A 10,196-nucleotide genomic window follows, 5' to 3' on the forward strand; every position below is an offset into this window, starting at 1 on the left:
TAGACCATAGGGGAGTTCCAACATGTATGACAATAGGGAGTAGGTGTTAAATGGCCTGTGTTTATGAGGCATACTGCTTGGGATGTGTGTACTTCCTATATGTGTAAATTTGGAAGATTCTTTAACCTCTCTGTGTTGTGATTTCCTCATTTCTAAAATGGCGATAACAATTATCTCTAGTTCAAAGGGTTGTGAGGATTAAATGAGTTGATATATATAGGACATACATGCCATGCAGTAACATGTTTGAATATATACAACATACATGTTTTCAATTATTATTGTTGTTGTTCTTGTTGTTCTTGATTTCCACCACACATAGTATGAAGACCCAGTATCAAATTAAAATAAGTGGACAGTCCCAGACTTCAGGTAAATCTAACCAAAGTTTTCCTTCCATTTTCTTGTATTTTGCTTGTTTTTAGTTACAATTACCATTTACTCTAATAACATTTAAGCCACATAGAAATATATAAAAGTCCACAATATGTTCCATTGCCACAGCCCTGCTGAAGTTTCATTTTATTCAAGTATAACTTTATTTGTTTGCTAATAATATCAGCCCAATTTATAAATGAATTAACCAATTCATGATAAATATTATCATTAGAATAAATACTATATGCTAGTCTACCCTTGGGTCCCCATGCAAGGTTCAGACAACTTGTTTTGCTACCATGAAGCTTGTGGACAAAACATCAAACTAAATCTCAGAATCCTGAAATGTTGTCATTTATGAAACAGAGTTTGCCATGCCTACCCCATCATGTTTGAAGGAGAATTAAATGTCATAATGTTTATGAAAGAGCCTGAACACGCTCTGGCATGTACTTGAAGATCAATAGCACTAATTGGAATGAATGCCAATTTGAAAAGCACTAATTGGCATCCCATCCATACCCCATACTTCTCTGAACTTGTTGCTGTGATTTTCTTAAAAAAAAAAATTCAAATGCAAAGTTTTAACCCTACAAATGTCTCATTAGTACTTGTTGAACAGAACTCACTTTCACGAAAATAAACGTTCCAGAGATGAGCATTAGAGATTGAAACCTTTTCATTAACCATAACAGAACCAGTTCCAGAGTTATTTCAGCTGCATTTCAATTTGTCATTTAATTTAGTAAGTCACAATGAGAACTACTAAAAAGCAACCTAATCCGAGTTCTTTAAATTCTTTTAACTTGGCGTTATATGCTGAGCAAATGGGTTTATTAAGAAAGCTGCTTGTGGGGCGCCTGGGTGGCGCAGTCGGTTAAGCGTCCGACTTCAGCCAGGTCACGATCTCGCGGTCCGTGAGTTCGAGCCCCGCATCAGGCTCTGGGCTGATGGCTCAGAGCCTGGAGCCTGTTTCCGATTCTGTGTCTCCCTCTCTCTCTGCCCCTCCCCCGTTCATGCTCTGTCTCTCTCTGTCCCAAAAATAAATAAAAAACGTTGAAAAAAAAAAAAAGAAAGCTGCTTGTGAGGCATGATACCTTGAGTCAGATGCTAACCGGTGATTTACAAAGTTTTACCTTATGATACATGCTAAATGTGATTTTTAAGGTAATAGAGATAAGATAATGAATGGAACACTGGCCTTTCCATTAAAAAATTAATCTCTCACTGGATGACCTTGACTTAATCTTTAATTTTTAAGCCTATAAAATATGTCGTTATGGGAATGTAGAAGGAGATAGTAACAAAAATCTTCAATTGTTTTTTTTTTTTTTTGGCAAAAAAACTCTACAAGGAAGGTCTTGTATACATACAAGACATTATTACTTTAGCAGTTAGGAACCTCAAGTGAGATTCCCACTAACAGTGTACTTGCACAACTATGAAGGAGGAAAGAGGACAGTTTAGTTTCATTGTAGGCAGCTACCAACAGTCTTTTTCTAGTATAAGGTGACTTACGAATATCATTATATACCCAGCTTAGCACTTTTACTGCCTTTAGGTTAAGTGCCATAAACTCATGGGACCTGTAACCTCACGTGTAATAAAATTTTTAAAAGATGAGAAAAACACGATTTGCAATTATTCAGCCCTCTAATACGAATTTATTTACAATCACTTTGACTCCTGAAACGAGTTATTCCTAATCACAGGTGAGATAATTTAGCATAATCAGATTGTTCCTTTTTACATCAGTGCTGATGAAGTGTCTAGGGCAGAGCAGGTACCAAATTAAATTTGGTAATAAATTCCAGTGACTTCATTTATGGGGAAATGAGTATCTCTAAAGTAAACCAAAATACTGGAAGAAAACACATAACATTTTTCAAAGGGGTTTCTGAAGTTTGAAACAAACTAGCGTTTGACTTGAAATAATACTGAATAATTACTGAAAAGATTTGTGTCTGTATAAATTCTTCAAAACTATGATCCTAGAATCTAATTATCCCTTACTGCAACCTTAAGAATGTATTTAGATGGTTTATGGCTAGTGTGTTAAAATCTAAATGACCCCAAATCCCAGAAACAGAGATGAAAGTACTGTATTAAGTCTAAACTGTTTGGGATTATCATTTTTCAAAGGTGTTTCCTGCCCGGTTTTAAATGCCAGGTGCCAAAAATGATAAGCAAACAATTCTGTCAATAGACCACTTATGTTCCTTACTCTGTTCTTCTCAAAGTGACAAAGCGCCTTGATTCCAGCAGTGATTCCCCAGTCTGCTTTCGCTTTGGGTTTCCATTGTGACCATTAACTGCTGAAACTGAGCCCAGAGCCCATGATCACAAGATCTGAACGTCGTTGCGAGGGATCCTAAAGAGGTAAATTAACTCATTCCTTTGCCTCTAGGAAGGACAAACCGTGCCCAAATATTTCCAGAGGAATAATTTTGCATCCTAACGAGAGTGAAAGACTAAGTAGTGGGAATTTTCTTCAGAAACACGTTTGCATGCTTTTGGACTATTTCTATGCTAATGCCATTGAACAGCAAGTACATGTTCTAAAGTGCACATGGGTGGTGCCTCCCCACACAGTCAGATTAGCGCATGACTCGGATTAGGCATCTTGCTCTCAGAGATTCATTACTTCGCCTGAGAAAATTCCTTTTATGGATTAAACAACCCCTTGGAATATAACCGTTTTTATACATCTTATTTTACATGACTAAATGTTTCTACTCTCAGTATTTTTCCATCTCTCCCCTCAGCTTCCCTCTCCATTCTTTCCTTCCACCTTTTAAATGTGGTCCTCTCTCTCCCTGGCCTGCTCTCTATCCTCCACCCTGGCTAATGACACCACGAAGCTTGAAGTTTAGCTCACTACCTTGGCACCGTCTTTTCCCTGACCTTTTCTATTCTGTTGGATGCCAAATTCTGTAAGTAATGTTTTAAAAATGACTCCTGAATCAGTTCCTTTTTTCTATTCTGTTGCTGCTATCCCACTTCAGGCTTTTAATATGTTTTGTTTGGGTATAAATTAATTCCCCTACTCTTCTTGCTTTGGTTTTTCTCCAGCTGCCAAGTATATCGTATGCACTGCTGTCACAGTGGTCAGCATGAAGCATAGCTTGGACTTAATCTTGTGTTGAAAACGTCAGTGCTTCCACATTATCTGCCGAGGCATCAAACCCTTTGGCCTGCCTCTTATACCCCTGTTCCAGCCCCGCCCCCCACTGCCAACACTCATCATATGACCCAGAATACTGACCTCCTAGTATTACCATTCACTTTTTCCCTCTCACATGAATGATAGTCTTCCTAAACTATGTAAAATTTCCTGAACATGCTCTAAATTTTCTTACATATTTTTTAAATGTTTATTTTATTTATTTTAGAGAGAGAATAAGAAAAAAAAAACACAAGCAGGGGAGGGGCAGAGAGAGGGAGACACGGAATCAGAAGCAGGCTTCAGGCTCTGAGCTGTCAGCACAGAGCCTGATGCAGGGCTTGAACTCACGAACTATGAGATCATGATCTGAGCCAAAGTCAGATGCCTAATCAACTGTGCCACCCATGCACCCCTTACATATTTTTTTCTAAGTCCATGTTTTTGTGATCTTGTTTCCTTCATCTAAAATTTTATTCTTCCAGTATTTATGTATTGAAATTGGACTCCTCCTTCAATTTCTAATAAACCAAACAAAAAACCAATTAAACAGTAACAGCAGCTACACTCTATTATGCTCTCCTAACTTGTCAGGACTATATTGAACATCTTGAATACATGGTCCCTGATCCTCACCCAAACATTTACTAGGAAGATATTATTATAACCATTTCACAGGTAAAGAAACTGCCATACAGAAATGTTAGTTGACTTTTATCCTAGGCTGCAGAATTAATAAGTGGGATGTTGGCACATCTTAATAGTTACTAATCTAATACTCTTTCCAGCTTTTTTTCTTTAGCAGAACCCTAATTTTTATTTTTTGGAAGGGGGATAACCGTGTGACCAGCTAAAACAAAAAGAACACAAAAACTACATATCTTAATCTCGCTGAAAACAAAGGGTGAGCCCTTTTGACATACTTCTACCCATGGAGACCTAAGTGGTGGTTTTGGCAGCATTTTCTTATCTCTTCCATATCTCTCTCTTCCTCCTTCTCCTTTAGGAAGCAAGAGCTGAGATGCTGGTGAAGCAGGCATCATCCTGGAACTGTCAGGATGGGAGTTGGAACACTAAGGAAGGTAGAGGAAAAAGGCGACAGAGCCCGGGGTGTTGACAGTACTGAGAGCTGCTGCACTGTCACCTGTGCAGAAATGCTTGTTGGGTAAAAAGACTAAAGTTTAATTTGGTTAACTTACGTTGGGCTTTCTGTTGCTTATACCTAAGCCCAGTTTCCAACTGGTGCATGAGGTGTGCATGAGACTTCTTTGGATTCCATCATCACTGCCCCCTTCATGATGCCAATTAAACCTTACCTGAATCCCCATCTCAGAAATAAGATTTTCTTCCTTGTGTATGGCCGTTAAATTCTGAACTACTTTTAAGGCCTTTATTAATTCTCTTCTTCTTTGGAATTTTGTATTGTAAATTCCTCAAGAATACAGTCTATAACTTCCTTCCCTATTCATAAAAAAACACTGAATGAATGTTTACTGGGTTGGATTACAATCCATAAAATTCACCGTATAGTTTTCTGTTACTGGAGTTCCTATGAATTAGTTTTAATCTTCTTTAAATTTGATATGGACATAAATGCAATCCAAGGCACAAAGATTTGACCTCCCATTGCTTCTGTCAGGAACCAAATCCCTCAGCTTTTCCTGAGTTTCTGATTATTGCCTCAGAGGTACATAGAAACAAGGCCACTTCCGCCTGGTTCTTCTGCGAGGCCTCATTATCCCCCTGAGCTGCCGCCTCTGATGCTGCTGATACTGCCACTCTGCCCATTCCAGACTTGGGGGAGGCAATGCTGCATTCACTACCTTTTCAGTCCAGACCGAGCCACAGATCTTCTTCTAAGTACTCCTTGCACAACTGAGACCAGGATATGCCTTTTTAAAAAAGCAGTGAAAGAGTAGGGATGATGCAATGGAAGGAAAACACATAGAATCGTTACAACTATTCTAGGTCCAGGGCCACCGACTTACAGCTTTATCTTCTCAGCTGCCACATGACCAGGCAGTTCACCCCCACCACCAGAATTTCCACATAGACTACCAGCCCTAAATATTTATTTCCTCACCCCATCATAAGGCCTCCTTCCCTTGGGCTTCATTTCTTTATTTCCTGTGGTTGAGAATGACAATTAAGGGACACCCAGGCTTCCCCCCTAGTAAACCTACCGCCCTGACTAGTCTATCACTCCAAGTGAGTTATTCTGATATTTACAGAAATTTTGTTGTGTGAATACAAAACCTGATTATAGTCCAAGTATAGTGTATAGATTACATTTGGGATGTGGTACATCATAATTAGTTTCCAATTTGAATGAATGTGAATGAATTTTTTAAATAATACTTTAACATTGTCATTATTAATTTTGTCAATTGTTGGTAACTGGGATAGTGTCACTAACTTTCACAATTAACAATTTAACTTCAAAAAATTTTTTTGAGTTTGTTTTGAGAGAGAGAGAGAGAGAGTACAAATGGGGCAGGGGTGGAGAGAGAGGGAGAGAATCTCAAGCAGGCTCCACACTGTCAGCACGCAGCCCGACACGGGGCTTGAATTCATGAACTGTGAGATCATGACCTGAGCTGAAACCATGAGTCGGATGCTTAAAACGACTGAGCCATCCAGGCACCCCAACAATTTGAAATTTTAAATGTGGTGGTGAAGTCTCAATTTCAAATGGTTTGAAGAGCAAGGACGTGAGTATACATAAAATTTTAAGATGTTTTGTGGAGAAGGAAATAAGTAGGACCGGGGTTGGAACTTGAGGGAGTGTTAGGGACCAAGTTTATGCTAAATAAAGAAATAAGAAAGAAGAGGAGAGAAGAAAGGAAGAGAAGTGAAATGAAAGGGAGAAAGGAGAAGAGGAGAAAGAGGAAGAAGAAGCAAGAGATAGAGCTTTCCAGTGGAAAATGTTAATTACACTGTAATGCTTTTTTGATGCTTTATTATCAACTTCAAACTGAGATAGCCTTTGATAACATATTCTGATTTTAAACTACTCTAGTAGAAAGTTGTAAAACATTATTATTTTAAATCTTTTAAAAAATGGAACACTCCAAATTGTGCTCCATGAGACGGAAGCTAATGCAACAAGTAGTTGCAGAACTATTTGGCCTTGGAATTCAGTCATTAGGAGAGAGCTGCCAACTCAACTCTGCCTGAGCAGCAAGAGTGAAGTGAGTTTGTTCCGCTCTTCTCTGACCTCCAGCACAGAAGGCAGGCTGTCTGTAGCCTTTGTGAAACTTACACGGAAGTTTTCCCTTTGAGGGCAAGACCCCCATTTGCAATTTGATTCTTTCTGGAATCCAAAGTAATAGAGTAGCCACTAACAAGAAAGCAAGTAATGAAAGAGAAATTAAGGAGTGCATTTTAATGATGATTTTTATAGATGAATTCCCAATGATTGTTGGTTGGCGTATAGACTTTCTTGGCTGACTGAATGATTGATGTGATAAACACTTTACATTCTTTCAAATTCTAGAATATTTTATATTTTTGGACATAAGTTCTTTGAACTTGAGTGATTCTTGAACATTTAATTCACATTTTTTGAGGTCTTTGGAATAATCTGGTTATCATGAAGAATATCATTGATTTGTAAGGTTAAATTGAAGTCATGTGAGCAACATCTTGGTAGTCTTATATGCAATGTACAAACAGTGTTCATGGATAAAAAGAAAAAGCTCAACAGATGTGTCTTTGAAGGGAAACTAGGAATTCAGATGGAATATGAAGTTGGTAGCCTCAGTATATTTCAAAGGAATATATCCATTTTGCCCTTGAAAGGAACTATCTTCTCTCTTCCTCTGTGTTTTCTTGTTTGATGCTAGCAGAAAGCGTCTGGATTATAAAGCCTGCTTGTTTCTCCCAGAGTAACTGCTACTGCCTCCTGCTAGTCTTTCATTTAGTGGAAGAGGGGGGGTCAAATGAATCTTGATTAATAGATCCTCATTCCTCTCCTTCTCACCTCTTTCAAGCTGTGCTGTCATAAAATTAATGTTAAGCTGGTATCTATTCTATCTTAAATAGCTCAGATCTAATGAGATGAAATTTAGTGGGTTAAAAGCAAATACTGTTTCCCCCGTCAGATATCCCAAATACTACTATAAAATACACAGTAAATATAGGAGGCATATATTAATAGTTATTAATAGAAATGTTTTTATTTTTGACACTTTTGATATTTTTTCTAAAATAAACAGCCACATCCTTATTTTTTTTTAAGATTTTATTTTTTAAGTAATCTCTACACCCAACGTGGGCTCAAACATACAACCCTGAGATCAAGAGTCTTAAGCTCTACTGACTGAGCCAGCCTGGTGCTCTAGCAGCCATATCTTTATAACAAAAGTTTAAACATTATTTAAACTGATTTTGAAAGTTCATGGTAGGTAAAGTATCTCCCCCAAATTTCCTGCCTCTCTATGTAATTCTGTGAATAGTGGCCTCTGATCTTTGCCAGTGTGTTCTACTGAATCAGTTCCATGACTATTCTATCATTCAGCAACTAGCCAGGAAAACAGAAGCTACTCTCAATCCTTCAAATACAGGGAATTGATCACCCAGGTGATGGAAAACAGAGGCTAAACAAGGGTTTGTTAAGGCAACCCAGAGAAGTTCTAATCACTCTCAGTTGGAAAGGACAACAACAACATATGTGGTTGCCTAAAACCAGAAGCTGGACTCAGGATGAGTCCCCATGATGAGGGGGCCAGTGATTTCTGGGGGCAAGGCCTGGGGCGTGCTACCAAGAGCTGGAGCCATGGGGGAGCCATGGGCACTGTCAAAAGATTCCTTAAGACACAAGAAAAGAAAAAATACCCTCACTTTCTTCCTGTAAGGAAAATTGTTAGGATAACAAAATATTGCTTATGTCGTTCAAAGACTTCTCTGTTTTGAATCTGAGGACAGGAATCAGCCATGAGCTAAACTGAATTTCGTTAAATAGCAATAATCTGCGAGGTCAGAGTCAATAAATAGAAAGACTGGTTCATAGTATTTATTGATGGGGTAAAAACAAAGTTGTCTTTTTATCCTTTCTTTTACATTATAATGTAAAATCCAGTGTTATTATGCAGATTCTGAAAAACTTTTATTTATATCCTCCCTTTTGTCAATCTGTAATATAGAGGAGATAAAGTTAAAAATAGCTGTATTTATTTATATTTTCTGGGTGCAAAACTCTGACATGTGTTAATGTTTTCAATTCTCAAAAACAACCTCATGGGGTAAGTAGAATGATTAACCCATTTTATGGAAGAGGAAATTGAAGCACAGAGAGATTAGCTAATAGGCACATTCTTATATACAGATGACACAGTTGTATGTAGGGTATTAGAAGTGGCCTTTGTAATTGGTTATGCTATGTGATTATTGCCACAAAAAAGGTCCTCAGATAAACTCTTGTGAAGTGGAACACTTTTCTTGTAGACATTGTGCACATGCCAGCACCTTACAGCAAGCACCATCTTCTTTTACTGATACCTCTACAGTGGACTCCAGACTCATCTCATCCCTCCCATTCTTATCCTCTTCAGTCTGTATTCTGCAGGGCAGCCAGAATAACCTCTTCAAAACACAACTCTTCTTCTCAAGGCCTTCTAGTGGTTGTCCATTGTTAGTTAAGCCCAACATTACTCAAAAATACTGTACCATCTGTTTTATTGGGCCGGCTTATATATTATTCAGTATGTTTGAAGTGCTGTTGGTTTCCCAGTGTTACTGGGCAGTCATTTACCTACCCATCTGCACTTGAAAGGACATTGTCTTTATCTCTGTCATACTCAGAGGCCATGGGCAAGCTCTGTAAATGAGTCAGAAAAATCATCCTGAAATTATCCTTACCTTCCGCCTATGAGAAGAGCATTGATCCTTGGGCAGCAGAGTTCCAGAGAGTCTGGAGACTTGAATGTGAGACTCAACTAATCCCTAGAGACCCCCTGAGGGCTTGTGAGTTGCCTGGAGCTTCTGGCAAAGTGACAACCATTTTGTAATGTCTCTCAATGGTGCTATTTGTTTTGGCCTTTCCTGGGTAAATTTGGTGAGCAGCCAGGGCAACAAAGGGTACTCCTCAGACTAGAGTTGGAAGAGGCAGTTAGGGTGAATCTCTAAGTAGTAGAGGGATGTAGGACAAAGGAAACTGGCTAAGGAATAGGTGAGCTAAGATTCTCAACATACTTGCTTATATTTGAACAAACAGCCAAAGCTAAAAGAATGCTACAATGGGCCTTCACATGCTGGGAGAAAAACTTGGTCTCCTGGGTGAGCTACATTTCATCCTTTGTGACAACGAACCATGCCAGGATTTCAACCTCAGTGCTGCTCTTGACTAGCAAAGTATCTTAGGTGTTTCATATTGTGTGATTAATGAATAAGACACGGTATGAAAAGTTTGACACCATCTTTGGCCTGTCTAGTTGCATTCATATTTCTGAGAAATAAGAAAGAAGATTACATGGTATTTGAATTAAAAAAAAATTTTAACATTTACTCACTTTTGAGAGACAGAAAGAGATAGAACGTGAGTGGCGGAGGGCCAGAGAGAGGGAGACACAGAATCCCAAGCAGGCTCCGGGCTCTGAGCTGTCAGCACAGAGCCCAACACAGGGCTCAAACCCAAGACGATATCATGACCTGAACC

The 10,196-nt window shown here is 38.6% G+C and overlaps 1 long non-coding RNA gene across 1 annotated transcript; it reads left to right on the forward strand.

Moving 5' to 3' along the window:
- Nucleotides 1–320: 320 nt before the first annotated feature.
- Nucleotides 321–4,624, forward strand: LOC122479691. The gene is made up of 3 exons (XR_006296405.1): nucleotides 321–372; nucleotides 2,619–2,757; nucleotides 4,548–4,624. It is a non-coding gene; the product is annotated as an uncharacterized LOC122479691 (long non-coding RNA).
- The last annotated feature ends 5,572 nt before the right edge of the window (nucleotides 4,625–10,196 follow it).

This window comes from Prionailurus bengalensis, chromosome C1 (assembly GCF_016509475.1).
Source record: "Prionailurus bengalensis isolate Pbe53 chromosome C1, Fcat_Pben_1.1_paternal_pri, whole genome shotgun sequence".
In the NCBI taxonomy this organism is placed as follows: Eukaryota; Metazoa; Chordata; class Mammalia; order Carnivora; family Felidae; genus Prionailurus; species Prionailurus bengalensis.